Raw genomic sequence first — 24,170 nt, forward strand, 5'->3', positions numbered from 1 at the left:
GCGCTTCCAATGTTTATGTGACAAGTGAGCCTCACCCGGGACAAGACCATTTTTGATAGGATCTGAAACTGTGGCTGGACAGAGCCCGTCAGGGTGCATATTCTCAGAGGCTGCGCTGCTCTGAGCTTCACGTGGACGCAGAGGGCAGGGCGTTCAGGACACTGGGTGCCAACATTGTCGACCTGTCTCTCCCTAAGTCCCCAGGAGCATTTGCGACTGGCTGTTCCCTCCTTCTTGAAAACCCCTTCTGGGTATTGTACCCTCCCCTCTCCTCTCCTACCTATCTGTGCCTTTCAATCTCCCAAAGCAGAGAAAAATGACAAGGACAACAAATGTATGAGGAATTCTTAGAGATGTGCAAGGTCAACCCAGAGTGCATACCAACCCACAGCATTCCAGAAAAAAAAAAAAAGATGAATAGGAAGAATTTAATAAGGAAATAAGAAATAACAAAAAATTTCCAAATAATCTGAAATGAGACATAAATCTTCAAATAGCAGGTGTCTAGCAAATGTCAAGGGCGAAAAACCCCACTGGACACATCATTGTGAAATTTAACAAGCATATTTTATTTTATTTTATTTTTTTAATATTTATTTAGTTTTGAGAGAAGGAGGGAGACAGAGGGTGAATGGGGGAGGGGCAGAGAGAGAGAGAGAGGAGACACAGAAGCTGAAGCAGACTCCAGGCTCTGAGCTGTCAGCACAGAGCCCAGTGAGAGGTTCGAACTCACGAACCATGAGAGCATGACCTGCCAATGTCGGAAGCTTAACCAACTGAGCCACCCAGGTGCCTCAAAATTTAACAAGTATACAGAAAAGATACTACTCTTTACTAGAGAGAAGAGCACATCAACTTCAAAAAAGTTTAACTGACATTTTGCTTGTTAGTAGAAGCACTGGATGCTGGAGACAATGGAATGATGCCTTACAATTCTCAAGGGGTCTCCCAGGTTTCAGATGACACAGGAATATTCAATCTTCTCCAGCCATCACTTCCTTCCGTGACTCAGAGGTGGGGGGATTGGGTATAAAGAACCTGTCACAGTGCCCAGCAGTTGGTGTGTGTGAGTAGTTAGTAATAAATATTAGTACCCTCACTCATCCTGTGCTTTGAGAATTCAGGGCTCAGCAGACACGCTCCCTGACCACCTTCAGCCCTGCCAGACACCTTTCCTGCCTATAAGCACAACCAGCACCTATGGCATGCTGTCCAGGTCTCCAAAGCTTTTCTATTCTTTATGTGTCTAGATGTATTAGCATGTCCCTCGAGGATAAGAATCTGCACCCAAAGATCTACCCAGACTCGGAAGGCTGAGGGCTCAATAGCACTTGGTTAGGGTTGTTGCAGCGATAGAAAGAACCATCCCTGGGCTCCCGGTGAGCCCCCTCCCCACCTGTACAAACCCCACCCAGCGGCTTGACACCAACAGCACGAAGAAAAAAATAGGTAAATTGGACTTCATCAAAATTAAAGACTTTTTGCTTTCAAGGACACTCTCAAGAAGGTGTAAGCCAACGATGAGAGAAAATGTTTGCTAATTATATACCTGAGAAGAACCTAGTATCCAGAGTGCATATACATATACATATATATACTATAAACTATTTTCGTTACTTACTATAATAAACACGTAAAGAATACTTACTTCTGAACAATAAAAAAAATCCACTTCAAAATCAGGCAAAACATTTCTGAACGGGCGCTTCTCCAAAGAAGACACATAAATGCATAAAAGTCCAAATAAAAGATGCTGAGCAACGTGAGTCATCGGGGATTCGAGTCAATAACACAAGGAGATAGCAAGTTTACACGTGCCACAGGGACTAAAATAAACAGATGGGCAATAACATGTTGGTGAGAAGACAGAGAAATTGGGACCCTCGTTCATGGTTGGTGGGAACATAAAATGGTGCAGCCACAAGTTCAACAATGAAGTACCATGTGACCGAGCACCTCGGGTCCCAGGCACATACCTGAGAGAGCTGACAACAAGCCTGTGCAAACTCCCGCACACAGGTGTTGATGGCAGCACAATGCATAAAAGCCAAAGAGTAGGAAAAAACAAGATGGCTGTCAACCGAGGCATGACTAAGCAGAGTGTGCATATCCCTACAGTGGATACTAATCGGCAGTGAGAGGAAATGAGGTCCTGATACACGTGACCTCACGAACGAACCTTGGAAAGAGCTTGCTAAATGAAAGAAGCCAGATTCAAGGCGACGACATTGCCTGATGTCATTTACTGAAATGTCCAGAGGAGGCAGATCCATAGAAAAGGAAAGTGGATTAGTGGCGGCCAAGGCCTGGGTGTAGGTGGTTAAGGGCAGTGACAGCTAATGGACACAGGATGTCTGGGGTGATGAAAATGTCCTGGGTTAGGTAGTGGCAGTGGTTGCCCGGCTGAGAGAGCACACAGGAACCCATCTGTACACAGTGATAGAGTGAAGCATATGGTGCATTAATAATATCCCAATGAAAAAGGAAGGAAGGGAGGGCAGAAGGAACTAAGGAAAGGAGGAAATAAAGACAGAGAAAGATGGGAGAAGCGGGGGAGAAAAGGAAGCCCAGGGTTTACGTCCCATCAGAGGTAGGAGAGGAGGAGATCAGGCTGAGGGAAAGAAAGGGCATCATGAATGCAGGACCTGGACGGGCTCAGGAGGGGCTGTTGCCCTGTTTCCCGGCGAGTCAGGGGAGACCCTGTGCTGTCCGAACCAGGCGATCCCGCTGTCTGTGCTCCTGACCGTCTTCAAAACCAGAGCCTCTTCCCCCAGCCCTCTTCCACCCAGAGAACAGTGATGTCACTGACACTGAGGAGCACGGGTCACAAGGCAGAGAGCAGCTTAATGGTTCACTTCCCTGCTGGAGAGACGGAGAAGACATCACCAGGTCGGAACAGGGATGCGGGCTGGTCAAGGTGCAGCACGTCCGCGCCCAGCAGGACTCCTCCCAACAGATCGTGGCATGGGAGAGGGTTGTGTGTCTGCTTTGCCAGCAGACTTGTGCGTTCAAAACACCAACTCCCTGTCCCGAGTCACACTGCTTGTCAGAGACATCGCTTGTCACCTCCATTAACTCCTGGAGGGTGCCAACCCGGGGTCCCCAGCACTGCCCTGCTTCTAGGTGGTTGGCAAACACCTGCACCTGCCCTACCAAGGTGATGTCACAGAGAGGACTGAGCCAGCTGGCCCCTTCCCTCCCCTTCCAGAAACATTCGCAGAAATTCAGAAACCTGTATTGACCGGACTTCTGCACTAAACAGACCATGAACAATCATGTGACCAGTGTGCAGTGAAAGTAAGATCCCTGCTGGCTCGGCACCGGGAGCCGTGGACCTGCGGCTTGCTCCCCACTTTCCCTTTCCCCGGGGAGGGCCCAGTTCTCACCGCGTCGGGGGCTCTCAAAGGATTGTAAGTTCCTTGCCCTTCACCTTATTACCCAGCAAGCACATGGAGCTCCCGGCCCCTTCTCAGGCCTGGCTCTCAATCTCCTGCTGAAAGATGCATGAGGGAAGCAGGATGGGGGCGCCATTAGGAACTGGGGTTCTGGAGGGTTCCGGAGGGAAAGTGCCCAGGTCTAATCGCGGGGCTGCCATGCTTTAGCTGTGTGACCTTGGGCAAATTCCACAACCTCTCTGCCTCCAGGGTAACACGGGCATGAAACCCCCCACCCCCACCCCCGTGCGTCCTTAGGGAGTTCATATGAAACAGTGGCTGCCACCCGAGGTGCTCCTCACCAGTCACGGCCACCAGGTGGTGATGTCATGGGGAGTGTTTTTACCACTCCCCATGCCGATGCCAACTCTTGAGCTTAGCAAGTCTAAACAAGCAAATATGTAAATAAGTAAAGTGCAATGAGACAAAAATCTTTCAAATGATTTCTGCCTCTTCAAAACACAACAGAAACAAAAACAGAGAGAGGTGAGACAACACAGAAGATGGCTGTTGGGCCACCACTCCCCTGATTGTGGCTGCCCGACTCACACCTGTCATCCGGAGGCCTGTCCCGGGGTCTCACCTAGGGAGCCCTCAGAGGTGTCCGTATCTGCACGTCCCTTGAGGGTCAGCATATCAGGCTCCTCGAGTGTGAGCTGTGATGATTGTGTCTGTACTGCATCCTGATGGCATAGGTGACTGTCTTCCCTGGCCCCTCTGTGTCCTCACACATGGACCTCAGTGACCTGTGGATTCAGGTGGGGCAGGTGGAGGGGTCTTACCTCCTCCCACAGTCAGATTATAGTGAGCACGACTGCCCCCTGCAGGCAGCCTCTAGAAGTGCAGGCACACATTCAGCCTGGCCCTTGTCCAGCCACTGTGGGCCCTGGGCAGGCATCTTGGATCCCATCGTGGTTCAGAGACTTTCCTCCTTCCTGTGCGTGCAGAGTGCACACTGTGACTCGAAGGCACAACTCACGTGGATTTCCAGGGCGCCTGCAGGGCCTCCTTCCCCCTCCCCCGCAGACACCCACCAGTCCTGCCAGCTCTCCCTAGAGAGGTATGGTCTACTCAAAACCTTCCTCCTCAGGTCCTGGCTCTGTAGGTGCAAGGAAACCCCTGTTTCAGTGACTCTGTCCCCCAGCAGGTGCTGCTGGCTGGGTTCAGTGTCCATGGAATTCTGTCTCTGCACTTTGAGCCCATTGGGAAACAGGGGCTCATCAGAGCACCTCTGCCCCCGGCCTGCTCTCTCCTCACCAGGAGGCCTCCAGGCCATGCGGAAATTCTGCGTCCACACGTGTGGGGGGGAGATGCACGTGACTGTCTCTCGTGGTCACTGTGGGTTCCAAGGTCTGCCTTTCCCTGGTCTCGTGACCTCACAACACCTCACCTCCCACGGCTTCCCTCGTGCCTGAGCCCTCCCCACCCCCACCAGGAAAGTAGACCCTTTTCTGAGTTTCACCCCCTGACCTTCAACGTAGTAGAGGGCATTTGTGCACACAGGGGGCTTTGAGGGTCTAGGATTTAACAGAGGAGTTGTACACAGCAAGGTGCTCGGCTCCCTGGGCACTCCTCTCGCCTCCTCCCTCCCCCGTCTGTGCTCTTGAGCCCTGTAACCACAACCTGGCCAGAGGCTGGCTCCTAGGACGAGGAGGAACAGTTTCCTTCCCTTCCCCTCTGGCTCACCCTGGTCCTACCTCCCACATTTACCCACTCAGCCATCTCCCTACCAAAACAAAGGTCTCAGCTTTTAGGAATGGATACGATTGAAGGTGCCTTTTCTTCTTCCTCTTCAGCAGGGACGTCAATCCCTCTAAAGACAGTGTTTTCAAAGTCAGTGTTTTCAGTGATACTGTTTGTGTCTGTTACATGATTGTGTTCATGTGATTAATCTGTAACAGACGCCTCTGCCAGCGTCTCAGGTCTCCCCCAAAGGCGTTTTATCAGGAGACGGAAGCCTACTTGCAAGGCTGTCTGCGAACCTGAGGTACAATGTGTGTGAGGGCGGACAGGACAGGGTCTGATCGTTGTCACCGCGGGACGAGCTCAGAGCCCAGTTCTGACCGAATTTTTCTTAAGCTTCTCAGGCCACTGCTGCTGAAGCCAGGCTCTAAGCTGACACACAGGCAGCCCTGTCCGGCCCTATCTGTACTCCCCATCCATCTGTACTTTCAACATTAAGTGCGGACTCTCTGACCTGCCCTCACAGGCTGGGCCAGACTTTGGTGCAGACACTGACGTGTGCGTGTTCCCACTCGTCACAAGGGGGCGCCACCGACCGGCTCCTCCTGCCCTGATTTGGGAGGCTTGGTCTCAGCAGCGATCTCAGAGTCAGTATTTGCAAAGTGTGCATTTTGCTTCTCTTGACTGCAAAACTAAGTGGAAAATGGAAGCTACAAATGGTGGTACCAGATAAGAAATACAGTTTCTGTAACTTAGTGCCTGATTTGAAAGTGAAAAGCGGCGACTTGGGCACAAGTAGCACCTGTGGCTTCCATTGGAGGCTCATGGGACCTCGTCCAGGGGCTTCATGAGCGCTTGTGCAGATAATTGCACAGAAGGAATGGGATTGAGACACTGAAGGTAGCATAGCAACTACATTGTGTCCAAGGGATGGCATTAAGAATTTGGTATTTCCAGTTATGTAGGAATAGACACCTGGTTCTAACACGAAGCTACTTTTCACATTAGTTTTCATAGACATTTTCAGGATCCATTGTGCCTGGAGCCCGCCTGAGCTGGCAGGAGGATCTGCCCTGAGCTGAGCCCCTACCCTTTCAGACCACGTTTGCCAGGTTTTCGGTGGAAAACCCCGGCCCTTAAGCCTGTCCCAAGACCCCAGGGGAACTGTCAGTGGCGGGGGGCGGTACCCGGACCACGTGGATGGGGCCCGTCTGCTGGTTTGGTCCTTTCCCCAGTCCAAGGCCCATGGGAATGGGGGTGGTACACACGGGCCGTCTCCCAGCCAGGACTCAGTGCGTTCTCTGTTACTGCCCATAGATGCAGGTGCACCTGTCTGTCCCCGTTGGTGGAGATAAAGGCTCCCACTAATGGGGCTGTTGGAGGCCAAAGAGCCACGAAAATTGGTGGGCTTTGGGTGAGCACTTAGAGCTTCAGACCACTTGACACCAAATCCAAAGACTCCTGCTTTCGGATGAGCTGGTCGTGGCACCAGTCAGATTGGCAGGAGGGCACCGCCCCACCCCAACGTCTAGAGGACCTCCGTGCAGGGAGATGCATGTAAAACACGCTCCACGACCCATCCTGCGGCACAGCCTTGTAGGTGACGAGTTGGGACCCAAGAAGCCCAGAGGTTCCCTAAGTGGATGCTTAATTCTAAAGACTCACATGTGCCTTCTCCGGGCACACCTGCTTAATTTATGTGTCCAAACTGTAAGTCCTGTAAGCCATAAATATCTACCAAAATGACGCCACGTACTGTGGCCTGAGAACTCGTTTTGGGAGGCATCCCAGTAAGGGTCCCCATATGGTGCTCCCCACCCATTCAGGAAAAGATATAACCAGAGAGAAATGTGGGTTGAGCTGAATTTGTGGCTCAGCGTCCTGCTGAACTGCTGCTGGCCTTCAGGATAATGGCAACGGCCATAAGGAGGAACTTTAAATTAGATAAGAAAATGTAAGAGGAGCACTTGAAAGACAGAGATTCAAAGTAAACACACAGGATGGGATACCTATTTTAATTGGCATGCAAAAGCTCCCAAAAGGCTTCGCTGGAAATTCCAAAATAGCTTCCATGAAAGAGTTTTTGCAAAACACCAGTGAAATACACAGATACTGGCTGTTAAACACTGCCCGCAACACTTCCTGTTTGTCCTGCCTATAAACAACAGAGTAGCTCTGTGATCTGAAATTGGCCAGATTGCACAGAGTCAGAAAATTAAAAAAATGTTTTTGATGCCTCCTCCCTGAAACTACAATGGAACTATGTACCCAGAGGGACACAAAAACCTCAAAAACCTCTGCAACCTTCCTGAATGTATTTACTTAAAAAGATAACGCACTTACAAGGTGGCTCAACCTAGGATAGCCTTTTAAGTGGCAACTCAATGCCTTGAGGAATTGGGAGTAACTGTCCTCATCTTGCAAATCTTTGCAACACTAGAATGCAGTTCTAGAGGTAAGCCAAAGTTCACCCGTGCCTTTTTACCCATCCCCAAACCTCCCCTGTTTCCCCTCAAGGGCTTGTAACTTGCCTTCTTGCCTGGGCCTCTGAGATGTAAATGGTAGACAAACTTCAGGGTGGTAATTAAACCAGAAGTGGGAACTCCATTTGGAATGTGGGCTACTGGGAAATCCAAAGTGTATGGAGTCTGGAAGGTCTCTGTTTCCTCTGTCTGTATGGTCTATACACGCGCGTTGTGTATGCGTGGTGTTTTCTACCTCCTGATCGTATGGCCAAAATTCATTGTAAAAGAACTCCATGTAATTGCTGTAAAGAAAACCAAGCACACCCCTAAATTAAGTATTCATAGAACTTCTCAAAACAGTCGTAGGAGCTAACCGCATTACTTCTCAGGGTCATATGCTCTGGGATAATCTTTGGCAAATAAAAGCAAGTTTCACTTTGGTTTCATTAAAAGAGGCAGACTTGTCTTCAGACTTTCCAGCATGAAGGATCCTGCAGAGACACCACTTCTGTTCTACCTGGCCAAATAGGCTCATGTTCTTCTCACAAAGTTTGTCAGCCAGAAAGACAGCTGGGAATGATGGCTCACTGTGTCTGATGGCGCGCGAAGTTGTCGTAAACGTAAAAATTAAGAACCAGTAAACTAGGTAGGTAGAAATAGCATGAAAAGTTCTTCGGTGAACTTTTAAAAACTTTCTCCACGTCTGAGAGAGCATTTCTGAGTGCCTGCTCTGTGCCAAACACGATCCTGAAGCTTAGAATATGTAATTAATGAAGCGAAGGCACAATGGCCACCTGCTGTGTGCGGCCAGGCACTATGCTGGTTGTTTGGATGTCAACCCATGTCATGTCATTGGGTACTCAGCTCCAAGACAGACATTGGCTTCACCATTCTAAAGGTGAGGAACCTGACCAGAGAAGTGAATTTACTAACAAGATTTTATCGTGCTACTAAGCAGCAATGCGTGAATTCGCACTTAGATGTCCATGCCTACTATAGTCGGTTCTTTCTTCCACCCAGTTTCCCCTTTCTCAGTCCGCTTCGATGACCTCCCCTGGACTTGAAGGGATATGGCCATTTTGTATGTTGCCAGATAGTGCAAGAATGATGCACCTAGTTGCGGAAAGGTTACTTAACAAAAAGTTTCTCCAAATCTTTTTGGTAATCTTAAGCCTTAGGTGTTTCTAAGTTAAATTAAATGATGGTCAGTCATTAACTGTCTCGGTCAATTCAAACAAGATGCAGGACTAAAACGTTAATTCCCAAACAGCAGCTTGCTTTTACAAGGACACTAAGGAGACCTTGCTTTTACATCGACACTGTTAGTAAACAAGCTACAAACTCTGAAAAAGAAATTACCAGAAGAAAATATGTGCCCGTGATGTATCAGGAGCACTCTGCCTACAGGTGTGCAGGACAAACTGTGGCAGGGGTGAGGAGGGTGAGGAGGAGGCAGGGCTGGAGGCAGGGAGACCAGACAGGAGGCTGCTGTGACCTTCCTTCCTTCCTTCCTTCCTTCCTTCCTTCCTTCCTTCTCTTTCCTTCTTTTTCTTTCCTCCTTTTTTTCCTTTCATTTGTTTATATGATAGACTTTGCTAAAATACAATCTTCCAAATTTCTATTAAATAATAAATTTCTATGATCATCTCTGACATACTAACAGTGCTGAAAGTCTTCTCCGTATTTCTGTTTATTTAAGCTATCTTTAAAAAAATTAAGTGTGTGTTTGAATAAAGGCAGAAACATCTTTCCTCTGTCATCTGAAACCCAGGAAGACCCGTGAGAACTGGAGGCATGTGGCACCGTTGTCTCTGGCGTCCAGCACTACTCCTAACAGAGACAACGTCAGTTCCATTTCTTCCTGCCATTTCTACTTCTTTCTAGAAAGGCCTAGTATCTTCCTTATACTGTCATAGGTGCTGGAGTCTCACAAAGGTGGGTGCGGTGTGGTCTTCTGCTGATTTTCCTCCTTGATGCTTGCTAGACCCTTTCTACTAAAGATTTATGTCTCCCTTGAGGAAAATGAGAAAAATTTTTTCTTTGATAAATCCTTCCCATTTTTTTTTCTGGAATGCTGAATGGATGCTGGTGTTGCCCTATGGGTTGACTTGCGCATGTGTAGGAATTCCTCATACAGGGATGTCTGGGAGGCTCAGTCGGTCGAGCATCTGACTTCAGCTCAGGTCATGATCTCAAGGCCCGAGTTCAAGCCCCATATCGGGCTCTGTGCTGACAGCTCAGAGCCTGGAGCCTGCTTCAGATTCTGTGTCTCCCTCTCTCTCTGCCCCTTCCCTGCTCACACTCTGTCTCTCTCTGTCTCTCAAAACAAATAAACATTTAAAAAAGAGAGAGAGAGAGAGAGAGAGAGAGAGACAATACCTCTACATTATTTTTGACTTTGTCACTTTTCTGGCCCAGGGGAGAAGGAAGGCACAGATAGGTAGGAGAGGAGGGGGAGGGTACAATAGCCAGAAGGGGTTTTCAAGAAGGAGGGAGTAGCCAGTCGCAAATGCTCCTGGGGACTTAGGGAGAGACGCGGGACAACGTTGGCACCCAGTGTCCTGAACGCCCTGCCCTCTGCGGCCACATGAACCTCAGGGCAGCGCAGCCTCTGAGAATATGCGCCCTGACGGGCTCTGTCCGGCTACAGTTTCAGATCCTATCAAAAATGCTCTTGTCCCGGGTGCGGCTCACTTGTCACATAAACATTGGAAGCGCCCCAAGTGGCGAATCCCTCAGACACACCTGGGGTTTGGCCTCCCCCACCCCACCCACATACACACACACCGCAGCCTGAGCCAACACCCCGATCGTGGCTGGTGTGGAGACTTCCCCAGAAGTCTCCTCAGGTCCCCCCTGACACTGCAGTGGCGGATTCAGCCAAGGGGAAATTCATGTCCCCCTCTTGCTCTTTGTCCCCGGGACGCTCCACCCCTCTGGCCTCAGGAGGCCCTGTGAGGAGGAGCCTCCCAGAGCACATGAAGCCATTCTGGTACTTCTCAGAAATTGACTCTGCTTTTCCTTTACGTGATTTTTGTGGGCCCTCTGAAATCTTACCAGGGCAGGAAACATAAGGGTAGAAAGAATGGATTTGTTAGCGCTGGACTCTGAGGTCCAAAAATGGCCTCACTTCTCATTCTCTTAAAGTCATCTCTGTTCTGATGCCCAACCACCACCTACCCGGGTGGTAAATAATTGCGGATCTGTTATTTGGGGCTTCCCCCCACCTCTCATTTCCTTCGGGGGGGAGTGTCTGGAGAAGAGACACATCAGTGCAGCTCATGAAGTTTTGCGTGAACTGACAGCAGAAATGCCCATGCTGAAGCACCTGGTCCATTTGGTTTCATGCCGGCGCCTCACAGGTTCCGGCCGAATCTGAAATCCATGGGGATCAGGGGCCACCTCTGTGCATGAAATGCCAGCCTTCCCCCTGTGAGGTCACCCGCTCCTGCAGGCGCTGCCAGAATCAAGGTGGGAGAAACGACCCCATCTCCCAGAAACCCCCAGGCAGCCAGCCTCTCCCCTCCATCTGGGCAACCCTGCCAAGGGCTTCGGGCTTCCAGAGAAACCAGCAAGTGGCGAAGTTGTTCTCCAACTACTTCTGTTTGTGCTTGCCAAAAGATCCTCCCTGAGGCCACGAATAAAAGGGACTGCAAGCTTCTTAGAAGAAAGCGGAAGCTATGTGAGAAGGGGAGAGAGGAAAGACAAGAGTTTAGGAGGTCAGCCAGGTATCCTGCCACAAAATGGTTTTGTCCTTGAGTTGGATGTCCTCCAAAGGGAAAGGGGTCCTAGGGGAGCTTTCCAGCCCCCCGGCAGCCGGCTGGCACGGTGGCCTGCTTGTGTCCATGCCCCAGTGAGAGGAGAGGGGCCGGGCAGAGCCCCTGGCGGGGCAGAGACCCAGGCCTGGCGGGAGCTCCCGGGAGCACTGCTGGCTGGTCTTCGGGAGATGCTGATGTGTGTGTGGGACCCGGATGAAAAGCCTGCTGTCTACCAGCTTCACTTGCAATCCCGACGCTGTGAGCCTGGGGGGAGCACCTGCCCTGGGCAGCTGTCCCCACGTCGGCCACCTGCACTTCCTGCGAGCGACACAGCGTAGGTCACGTAGACGGTCTTCTCATGACCTCAGAACCTCCCACCCGTTCGGCTAATCACACATATTTCACATCGTGAGACGCGTTCCCCACATACCGTCAGGATCCCAAGCTGCCCAGGGGACTGTGATTCCACCTTCTGTCCCCAGGCCCCGATCCCCAGTGACAACCGGAGTTTATCTGTGAGTACATCCCACAGCCAAGGGGTTGTCGTGTCTCACCTCCTCCGATTCGTTTTATGAAAGTTATTAGCACCGATTTTCCTTTTCAGGACGTGAAATACTGTCCCCCACCCGCTGCCTCCCACACATGTGATGCCGGGAAATGAATCACTGTACTTGAAGCAGACTCTGGGAGGGAGGTAGCCCTCGGTCCCCTCTGGGGTAAGTCCTAAATTCAGGTCCAGTATCATGTGCTGCCCCGACGTCGTGTGGAGCCTCGACGACCCAGCCCTAAATTTTCCACCTCGTTCTGGTCCTGTGGAGAAGGTTCTAGTGAGCCAGCCCCTCATTAGGGCACCTGCTGTCGTCCTGCTCATCCCCACGAGGCAGATTTCAGGTCCCTGACAGCCATGGTATTATTCCTATGACCGGCTCACATCCTATCTGTGAACTAGGGGTCACCTTGCCTCTTCCTTCTACAGAACCGCCCTCCACAGTCCCTCTGTGGCCACAAACCCATGTGCAGCCCGCTTAGGCTCCTCCATGGCGTGTCCTGTGTGGCATGATCCGCGGGTAGTGCCGTCCTCCTCCCCTTGCCTCGAGGATATGTGACAGAAAAAGTGTTGTCATCTCATCTGTCCCCTGTCACACGGTGAGCTGTGGCCATCTTCCTACCTGCGGAGCGGGGACCCTTCCCTCCTCAACGGGGTGAAGGAGGCACACACCACCTTCTGCTCCGGGGAAGGAAGCACCGTGGCCCGGGAGTCGGCAGGGTCCCCTGGACTCAGGTTTTGCAGACAGAGTCCAGGAGAAGCGCCGAGGAAATGTGTCCCTTCAGGCTGAGCCGAGCAGCTGGGTCCACTCCGTCTTCCTGTCAGAGCCTTTCAGAAATCACGTGAGTGACTTCACGGAGTGTAGGACGAACCATTGGACCCATAACGATTTTGAAGTCAATACAGCCATGGAGCCAGACCAGGGCCCCGAAGAAGGCCTCTCAGAAGCCGAGACTTTCACCAGAGACACTTCTAGAAGGTGACATGGAGCCAAGTGGTGCCGGGATTAGAGACAAACCATTTCTACTGAGGTGGCCACCGGCTCCAGGGACTGACTGGTCCTTCCCGGAGGAGTCAGAACCGCGTGGGACTGTGCTGTGTGGCCAAGCGCTGGAGCCCACGTATGGGAGAGACGTACTGCTGTGAGCCTGGCCACATCGCTGACCCTCAGTCTTCAAATGCACAAAGTGGGAGTAAGGACACCTCGGGAACTGGAAGTGGGGGAGCAAAGGGAAATGCTCATCCAGCTCTTGTCTCAGCAGCTGGTCCTGGGTAAATGCTCAGCGCAAGTAATTATCCTTACTGAATCTTCCAGAGCCCTTCGGGCACATGGAAAATTAGAAAGCTTCCTGGAATGACCTCACTGCTCTGGGGGGCTTGGCAGGCATTGGCTAGGGAGGAAGGACAGCAGGAATGTGTGTGTGGGTGTGCGTGTATGCATGTGTGTGTGTGTGTGTGTGTGGACTTGCACTGACGTCTGGGGATAAAGAAGGGTCCCTCATTCATTCAGCCTAAAGCCAAGAAGGTCTGAGCAGACCATCCCAGTGGAAGGCATACGCATTTGGTACTAACTGTATTTGAATCGTACGTTTGGCTCTTTCCCTGGGTGGGGATAAGCATTGGGACCCTCTCTCTTGAGGGGTGAAGGCGGCAAGCCCCGGTGCCAGTCAGCCCCATTGTCAGGAGGGCCAAAAACAGGGACTCGGACACCATTCTGTCCCCGGAACCATGCTGTTTACACCTTCATGACACCCTCCAATCAATCCATGAGATATTCACCACCCTCGCATACGATAGGCCTGCGTAGATGATTCTGCCCAATCATGGGCTGCTGTCAGTGTTCTGAACGGTCTAAGGTGGGCCAGGCTAAGCTAGGATGGGTAGCCGGTTAGGTGTGTGCTCAGTGCCCTTTTTCTTGACTTAGGATTTTTCCTACTCAGGATGAGTTTGTCCGGAAGTAATGTCATCGGAAGTCAAGGCAGATCTGCGTTAGTTTCCTGTTGCTGCTGAAAATCAACACCACGACTTAGTGGTTTAAAGCAACACGTATTTATTTCTTAGTATTCTGGAGTTCAGAGAGTCTCGTGGGGCTAAAATGGAGATGTGGGCAGGGGTGGATCCTTCCGGAAGTTCTGAGAGAAAACCCTTTCCTTGTTTCTTTCAGCTTCTGGAGGCTGCTGGCATTCCTCAGCTTATGACCCTGTCACGTCATCCCAACCTCTTCCTTCCATCACCACATCTAACACTACTGACGGATGAAGGGGGCTCTGGGTGGCTCTGTTGCTTAAGCGACCGACTTCGGCTCAGATCATGATCTCGTGGTTCACAAGTGCGAGCTCTGCATTGGGCTGTGTACAGACAGCTCCGAGCCTGGAGCCTGCTTCAGATTCTGTGTCTCCTCCCCAGCTCACACTCTGTCTCTCTCTCTCTCTCTCAAAAATAAATGACACTGCTGTCTGATGATCTGTCTTCCTCTGTACGGAATCTTGTGATTACTCAAGTCCCACTCAGAAAATCCAGTCTAATATCCCCATCTCCAGAGCCGTAATGACAAGTGCAGATCCCGTCTTTGCTAACAGTCACAGGTTCCAGAGATTAGAACAGGGACACATTTGAGAGCCACCGTGTGGATACTATCTACTGTCCTGTATTTAGTACATATTATTATATACACTACACACACTCGCAGACACACACACACGTGTGTGTATACTAGCATGCATGTATATGTGTATATATATATGCATATATATAAACACTTTTAATATGTGTTTGTGTTTCTTTATATGTGTGTGTATATGTACTTTGTGTGTGTGTGTGTGTGTGTGTATATATATAATTTATTTTCAGAAACGGACTCATGTAATCATGGGAGTAGACAAGTCACGTGTATAGGATGGGCCACCTCCAGCTGGCACACTCAAGCAGGGTCTACGCCGCAGGCTTGGACAGAATTTCTTCTTCTCCAGGAAACTGCTTTTGCTCTTCAGGCCTGCAACTGATTGGATGACATACACTCTTATTAGTGAGGGTGCTGTCTCTTCCTCAAAGTCAACCGTCCATGTCTGCAAAATATCGTCGCGGTAGGACCTGGACTAATGTTGGCCTCGGTCACCGCAAAATGCAGCCTACCTAGTTGACACATAAAACCTTCCGTCACTGATGTGGATCAACGTTTTCCATCCAGTTGCGTGGCATTTTCAGCCCCTGTTATTGTGGATACTTTTTCCCTCCTTTCTCTCTCCTCTCCTGAACCCCAATACACATCTGTGTGCGGGCTTGATGGCACCCCACAACCCCCGAGACTCCACTCATTTTGTTTCACGCTTTGCTCTCTTTTCCTCAGATTGCATAGTCTCTCTCTATTGACCTCTTGAGAATTTCTGATTGCTTCTTCAACCAGTCAAATGTACCCGCGACCCCTCGCAAGATGCTTTTCATGTAAGCTGACTTGTAAACTCCAGAATGTCCGTTCGGTTCTTTTTCACAATTTCTATCTCCTTGTTGGTTTGCTGTTTGATGAGGCGTCAGTTTCCTTTAGTTCTTGAACACGGCCACGAGGGCTGCCCGGCCGTCTTGGTTAAACGTGACACCAGACTGTCTCAGAAGTTTGTCTTCTCCAGCTTCATTGAGGGATAATTGACAATAAAAATGACGTATATTTAAGAGGTCCCATGGAGTGATTTCACACACACGTATATTGTGAAGTGGTCGCCACAGCAAGCTAACTAATCAGTCCACACAGTTACCACTTGTGCGTGTGTGCTGAGGACACTAGATTCACTCTCGGCAAATGGCACGTACACAGCACAGTGTTCCCTATGGTCACCATGCCCACACTGGTTCCTCAGAACTCCGTCCTCTTGGAACTGAGTGTTTGAGCCCTTTGAGCCACATTTCCCCCACACCCTCATCGCAGACGGATTCTGTTACCATTTCCTGGCTGAGAGTGGGTCACACTTGCCTGTTGCTTTGACGCCTCAAAGTTTTTGGATGAAACTGGATACTTTAGGTAAATTATTGTCGCAGCGCCGGATATCGATTCCCACTCTTTCACCCCACCTCCAAACCAGGGCTTTTGGTTGTTGTTTTCTTGACTTGACTCAGTGACTTGCCTGGATGATTTTAGTGAGGCTGATTTTCCTTCGATGAAAACGCCCACCTTCTCCCTGCAGAGGGACAGCTGTGTGCCCCCCACAGTTACCCGGGAGGGCGGTCAAGCAGGACCCTTCCCCAAGGTCTCTTTCTCTCTGCCTTGTGTTAGGCTCTCTGCCTCCGTGGCTTCAAGCAAACTGTGAGGCTCCAGTAATTACTGGTTAATGGCTGAGTGTTTTCCACCAGGCCCTGGGGCAGAGAGAGCTCCCCAGTTTGAATTTGCTGGTTGCCTTCAGGGCTATTTCCAGAGATTTGAAATGATGGTTTACAAAAGTATTTTTCACCAGCTACGAGTGTCTCACTGGGCGGGGTTAGGTGGGTTAGTAGTTCTCATGACACCATCTGGAATGGAAACCCTGCACTCACCGTATTCCAGCATCCTGAAGAGATAAGAAAATGTTATTAAAAAAGGAATAGTGATGGGCGCCTGGGTGGCTCAGTCAGTTAAGCATCCGACTTCGGCTCAGGTCATGATCTCACTCTCCGTGAGTTCAAGCCCCGCGTCGGGCTCCTTGCTAACAGCTCAGAGCCTGGAGCCTACTTCAGATTCTCTGTCTCCCTCTCTCTGTCCCTCCCCCATTCATGCTCTGTCTTTCTCTGTTTCAAAAATAAAAATAAACATTAAAAATTGAAAAAAAAAGAGAGAAATAGTGGGGCTGCATGGGTGCCTGATTCGGTTGAGTGTCTGACTTCGGCTCAGGTCATGATCTCATGGTTGGTGAGTTTGAGCCCCACATTGGGCTCTTTGCTGTCAGCACAGAGCCCGCTTTGGATTCTCCCTTCCCCTCTGTCTCTGCACCTGCCCTGCTCATTCAGGCTCTCTCAAAAATAAACATTTAAAATAAAATTTAAAAAAGAGTGAGATTTAAAAAACAAAAAGAAAAAAAAAAGAAAAGAAAAACCAACTACAGGTTACTTGTAGCATAATACTTAAAGACTTGGGGAGAAATACTTCCCTCTGTACCAGTTTGTCCAAACAGGACAAAACAATGCAGATGTGTTTCATTTCCAAGAACTGAGTCAACACCACCACCACAATCTATTGTGTTCTGGCCTGCACTTTACAAAAGTCTAAGCATGTGTTTATTTCTGTCTTTATTGAATAGGAAAGAATCTTTAAAAGGGTAAGTATCTTTACTCATACCGTGCTTCAACACTTCCCTTAAATAAGGCAAACTTCTTTAGAAGGGGACTCACTCCCTAATTCACTTGAATTTCTCAAATTCTTAAGTTATGTAAGCAGGCTGTATTATTCCATTTTGAGATTGGGAATTTGAGATAGAAATGAGCGATGTCCTCTTATCCAACTCGGCGCCCTGAGTTGGACCCGTGGAGGGAGCAGGGCCAGTATTGCTGGGGGGCAGGCAGGGCCCGGGCTCCTCAGGCACTGCGTCCACTCTGTGTCCCGGGGAAGGGCGGCTTCGCCCAGCTGCCATTGGCCGCTCCCCCAGCCCACACGTATAAAGCCCGCGTCCTCGCAGATGCTGGGCGCCTGCAGTCCTGCCTTGTTCTGCCAGTCGTCAGGGCTGGGGCCAAACGGAGAGATGGGTCACTGCCTGTTGCTGCTGCTGCTGGTCCTGTCCTCACAGCTGGGCTCCCTACCAGGTGAGTCCCTGGGGAGCACACGGGAGGGCAGTGAGGACGACGAGGATCGGGTGAGTGGCAGACTCCAGCTCCAGAGGTGACCTCTCTCTGACTCTCTGTCTGCCTGTCTCATCATGACTCGACCCAACAGGGAAGGTTACCATGTGAGTTATCATCGAACTGGGGACATCTGGCTTTTGTAGGGATACATGTCTGTGTCTTTCTGCTCGTACCTTTGTTTGTCATAATTTCATCTAGTTCAACACTTTTCAGGCTGAGATGTGCTGGGACTCCCTTCCTTGAAAAGTTTAAGATTTCGATCGTTGGGTTATCCTGTGGAATCAGGATGGTCCCTCGCCCCAAACGTGGTTCAGATGTCCGGACACGTGATGCCACATCGCACCCAGAGGGAATGACAAGGCTTTTCACTTGCCACCTGAGGCTTTCTGGGGAGAGCAGGGCCCGAGTGCCACTGGTATCTCAGTGGCCAAGGAGCAGGGAAGGGAGACTGGCTTGGGATTTGCATGGCACTTGGGAGAGGGCAGGGGAGGGTTCCAGGATGCAGTGAGGTCTGTATGGTTGGAACCTCCCGCCCGTGCCAATGCAGAAGCCCCAGGACCCATGTGTGGGGCAGAAGGCGTGAACCCGGAGAGCTGTCAGCTATCAAACATCAAAAAATGGAGCCAGATATTTTATTAATGGGAACAAAATTTAGGGTTCAGTACCACTTTGGGACACTTAGATTGAATCATAAATTAGTCATTCAGAGGCTCGATCATTTTCCACAACAGCTCGCTGACAGGCGTTGCTGAAAGCAGTGTGGATCTCATACCACCTTCGATGCAAAACTTCATTAGTTCAGCTGTTGCCGCTGTGGGTGTCGGCATATGGACATATTAAAAGCCATTTATAGTTGACACACATACACACACCCACACACACACAGACTATGACAGTTGTTCAAACACAATTAAGATACAACTAATTTGTTTTGTAGTCACATTATCACCACAAAATAAACGAGTTTATGTTCAATGTAAATAGCAACACTGAATTTATCATAGCATTCACAGAGTCAGATGTTTTACCGTCTACAGAATAGTGCCCACAGCTTTCATTTGATCCCGTGGATTGACTGAAACGTGCAATGGTCGCTGGCGGCATTTGTTTGCAATGTTCTCCGTCTGCAGGTGGAATCAGCCTATTACGAGTCCACGTTTCTTTTTTGGCACGTGCACTAGAAGACTCAGAATAAAAACCATGCCAAATTGAGGCGCCTGGATGGCTCAGTTGGTGAAGCATCCGACTCTTGACTTAGGCTCAAGACGTGATCTCAGGGTCGTGACGTCCAGCCCTACATCGGGCGCTACCCTGTGCCTGGAGCCTGCTTAAGATTCTCTCTTTCCTTCCTCCCTCCCCCACTCACGCTCTCTCTCTCTCACCGTCAAAAAAAAAAGTGCTGACTGAATTCTGACAACACTCATTCCATGTAAATGAAAATTCATCATCCTGACGTGTGTTCCCTCAGAAGCTGACTCTCAAGGGCAGAAATGAGTACAAATCATTTGTCCCGTAAGTGACCCCGGGAAATACTAGCAGGGGAGGGAGGAAGTGAGACACGGAAGGGATGAAGCTGATAGAAGACGCATCATCAAGCTGGCTTCATGGTGGGCATGTGGAGCCCAGTCGTGTCAGGACGTTGTGGAGGACAGTGTGATTCAGGCCACCAGCCATCCCAGAGCAAGTGTGAGACAGTTGGAGTGTCTATCCACTGATTCCCCGCCCGCTCTTGGGAGAGGGATGCCTCCAGGGGCCGTGTCTCTGTAGACCCCAGCAGCCCCATGTGCAGGGTGAGTGTGCCCCCCAGAGTCCTTGTGTGTGCAGCAGTAGCCGTCATCATGTGCAGGGGAAGGCTGAGGCCCCGAGGCTGGGCGAAGCCCACTGCAGCGACCCTGCTGACCAGTGGCTCCTCTCCCGACCAGTGGCTCCTCTCCCACTTCCTGTGTCCCCATCTCTCACCTGCCCGGGGCCTCTTTCCTGCTTTCCTCCTTAAAGTACATCATGCTCACAACACAGAAACTGTTCATGTCACTCCCCACTTTGAACCCTACAATGCCTCCTCTTGTAGAGTAAAATCCCAATTCTTACGGTGGCCCGGACGGTGGTCCCAAGGCCCGCTATGTACGTAATTCCGAGTTTCTGAGTAGACGTGTTCAAAAAATAACAAATGTGTAAAGTTAATTTTAGTAATGCATTTTATTTACCCCCAAATATCTGAAATACTAGCAGGGCACATAATCAACATTGCACTTACTCATCAGCATTAAAAGAATTTTTTTGTACGACGTGTGGGAAATCCACTTAGGGCCCATCTAGTTGGGTTTGTTGGGTTTTTTGGTTTTGGTTTATGGTTTTTGTTTTTGTTTTTTTGGTGCAAAAAGGTGTTTTTGTTATAGCACAGGGACGGGACCTGTGGGCAGAAAGAGCTGCCCTGGGATTGTGAGAAGTGATTGAATATGTACTTGTTATTTAGGGAGTGAAGGATAGTCTAGTCTCCAAGGAATTTGTACATGGTAAAGACAAGGTGTCCAGGACCTTGGAGCACTAGCTGTTGTTAAGATAAGGCTGCTTTTATTGTTGTCTCGTAAAACATTAGTCACAAGACCTTCAAATGTGTAGCAGCTGGGCCATATGTCTGCAAGGTGATTGCTAATATATATTTTCAGGGACGGGGGTTGTCAACGGTTATCAGAGGGAACTAACAGTAACAAGAGCAAAGCTATGGTGGTAAAACACTAAAGGAAGTCGTTGACGTGGCTGCAGGAACCTCAGGAATTCTGCCCGAGACTGTGAACCACAGTAAAGTCCCGCTTATGTTGTTTTCTCCCATCATTTTGCCCCCTGAACAAACTTGACCCTTAAATCATTAAGGTTGCTGAGGACGGAAGGTCTCATCTTCTATAACTTCTTCCTACTGAATAGGGGCATAGACAGGACCCTCCCTGTGGGTCAAGACTGGTCAGTTGAGAATTTAATAGGACTCATGCAAGGCTGAGGCAGCCATGTCTGGAGTTGGTAACATAGGGGAGTCTCCTGGAGTAGAAAGGATCGTGTGTCGGCTTGACGTTGTGGCAGTGAAGGGGTCTCAGCACCAGGCTCATTGATATTCAGAAAAAAACCCAGCAAAACAGGATCAAAATGGCAAGAAGAAAAGGAGTCCTTGGATACTTGGCCAACATGCTGGGGGCCATGTGGGACAAGTCACCCTGCACACAGACAGCAACCACGATGGTGGGGCCCCCGAGCGGACACTGCAGCCCCAAGAAGAGCCCGTCGCATCTGGTCCCTGGGACCCCTTCAGTTTCACTTCCCCAGTCTGCCAACCTTTCCCCCTTCCTCTCCCTCTGCTGCCTTTTTCCTTCCTAGAACCGGCCAGACCAATGTTGTCTCTGAGCCTTTGCACTTGCCCATATGTCTTCCCGGAACCAGTGTCCCAACATCTCCCAGGTGTTTAAAGAGTCAGCTTTTCTTCCTTTCAGTTGCTCATGTTTGAGCTAAGTGACCCCTCCGAACACTCCTCTGAGCCCTCAGATGAGGAAACAGCCCTACTGCCTCCCACCCTGCTAGGGCACGTTCACTCAGGACCATGTTCTTCCTCTGTCACCAGGACCCGAAGTTCTCCCTTGTCCTCTGTGAGTCACTTCTCTTATTTATTTCTTGACTTAGTGCCTAAGTGACATGCGTGTTTCATGTCTCTCTCCTGTCACTCTGTTCCCAACATCGGCGAGAGTGCCTCGCACATAGCAGGCACTCGTAGTTGCAGAGTGAGGGCGGGGCAAGCAGCTGCCCATGCTAAGGCTGGAGACGAGTGAAGAGCTGGGGCTGCGGGTGAGACATCTGCCGGTGACACCCGCAGCTCCTCCCTCCTCCTTCCTTTCTTCTCCTTTCCTCTGCCCTCCCTGACTTGCCTCCTTCCCTCCTTCTGACCCTCCCATATCCTCCTCCATCCCTAGGAGTAGAGGAGGATCCTGTCCGTACTCACGTATGCCTCCTCCCAGGGGTGTGCCAAGCACCCAGAAATCCCCTGCTCTCAGCCACCTCTTCAGGCCTGGGAACCAGCCCCCTCCAGGCTGCGTGTGGCCCAGAAGGTGTGCTCCCTGCTGATCTGCCAGGAGGCAGTGGTGGCCGAGGCTCATCGTGCGGGTTTTGACTTTCCAGCTCTACCATGTCTCCAGTGCCCACGAGTCAACGCCAGTGGGGTTTGCGAGACTGGGGAAAGTGTCTGCGAGACTCAAGGCAGCCAGCGGTGCTTCCTGAGGAAGGTCTACGAAGGTAGGTGGGTCCTGAGAAGTCACCTGGGTGACCCTTGCCTGAAGTTAAGTGCTAGGAGTGGTGGTTCAGGGGTGGGAGTGGTATGAATCCCTCATGGGACCAATGGAGCTGGGGCCCCCGGGACAAGGCAAGTGACTCTAGGACCCAGGGAACTGGGGCCTTAGGAACCCTGGGAGTAGCAGCAGTATAGGCAGGGGTTGATTTTCTTTTGTCACTAAGCTTGTGAAGCTGTGTCACCTGGTTCTGGTTCTCAGCTGCCAGTGGCCCCTAATTGGGTCAGTACCTGTAAGAGAAGAAGACGGGATCTTCTGTTAGCTCCTGGGGTGACTGGAAGGGCTGCTAAAATCCCACCGACCCTGACCTGAGTGTGGTAGAGAGTTGTGTTACCAGAAGCAGACATGGGCGTGGGCGGGGAGTGGAGAGGGTATTAGGGCATTTTCTGTTCACCCCTTCCTGCCCTCTCCTGTGTGGGGAGGGATTGAACCCTAGGACACAGAGCCCCCAGAGCTGGCCTACAAAGGATACACTAGGGGGCTCTATCTCAAATATCTCAATCCTGGGAGGCAGAGAGCAGGCATCCTTGAAGGATGTTTCCATTTCCTCCTCATTCCTCGATTCATTTGTTGATGCAAAGATCTACTGGTTCATTCAGCAATATTTAATGAACACTGTTCACCAGGACATGCTGAACCCCACAGCTGTGGGTCTGCAGTCCAGGCTTTGGGGTCTCATTTGTCCTCTTCTCCGCCCTTCTGCAGATAACACCCTTTCATATGGATACCAAGGTTGTAGCAGTGTGTGTTTCCCTTTGATGCTCTTTAATCCGGCTGTTACTTTGGAGGAGAGATGTTGTAATGACTCACCTTTCTGCAACAAGTTCTAAAGATGGGGCCCAGCTTTGCCCTGAGCTGGTGGATAAAGCTGACTCAACGTACCTTTCAACTCTCATGAGCTTTAAGACGACGTGCACTGAACACGGGGAGAAATCGCAAACTAGGTCTGTGTCAGGCCCAGCCACCTTTTCTCTTCCTCGTTATGAGATGCCACTGGGATATTTTAAAATCAAACCGGGGTGAAGAGTGGTGGGCATAGGTGGGTCCAGGCGTGCCTTCTTCCTTTCGAGGACCACACTGATTTGCACTTTAAAAAGGCAAGGTCTGGGGTTTGTGATCCTGCGTGGTTCTGGAGGCAGCCAGCTGAAGGAAGAGGGAGAGTCCTGAGATGCTGAAAAGGATAGGAAATGAGGTGACCATAAATGATGCATTAGTTGGTGTAGGCGGGCTGCTGTGACAAAAATCTCTGAAATGGCGGTGTCCTAAAACAATAAAAAATGAATGCTCACCCATGGCACAGTTCAACGAGGTGGTGGTGATTATTTAGGGATCCTAGCTCCTTTCAAGTTTTTATGCCACTGTCTTTAACATAGTCTCCAAGGTCTCTACGGAAAGGTAGATGAACATGGAGATTCATAGGGCCGGAGCTCAAAGCGTTGTACACAATTTCTCCCACACTCCACTGTCCCTTGACTCCAAACAAATTGCAAGAAATGTGATCTTGCAATCTCGTGTGCCCAAGAGAAGATCCGGATGGTGTGATGAACTCAGTGGATGGAGTCCGGTTCCGTCCCCTGACCCCCACCCTGCCCCCCACTTGCCCTCCCATCAGATGCCTCAATTTGCACCCACATTTGGCCTCTGTTACAAAGGAAAGAATAACCCAGCAAATGAGGACCACAAAGCCCCATATACTGATTACAAGTAAAACATTTGTGACCTGACCAGGTATTCTGTGCTCCCCGTTTCGGTCTCCCCCACATGGAGACTGGGGCCCAGCACGTCTCAGGAGCCTGCCCGTGACACCCAGTGATCTTTTTCTTTTTGTGTCCTCGCTGTTTCCTCAGTGCTGCTCCAGGGGTCTCAGAGCTCTCTTGCTGTGTCCCCCACCCTGGGAACCCCAGTGTGCCTGCCAGTGATGTCGGGTCCTCCTTTTCCCCACAGAGCCAGCCGGCAGGAGAGGCGCTGGTCCCCAGATTCCCCTTCACACGCTGTCCTGAAACAGCTTCTCCACTTCTGCCTGTGGCTCCTTTCCTCACAGGACTCCGTAGGGAGGAACACCTTTGGATGCCGCCAGTGGCTACACTGGGAAAGGCAGATCAAGAAGAGGAAAACCAGGGGAATCTGGGTGGCTCAGTCAGTTGAGCTCTTTTTTTTTT

Source organism: Lynx rufus, unplaced genomic scaffold (assembly GCF_022079265.1).
Source record: "Lynx rufus isolate CCGP_SWC_20201006 ecotype Redwood Valley unplaced genomic scaffold, mLynRuf1.p SCAF_9, whole genome shotgun sequence".
Classification (NCBI taxonomy): Eukaryota; Metazoa; Chordata; class Mammalia; order Carnivora; family Felidae; genus Lynx; species Lynx rufus.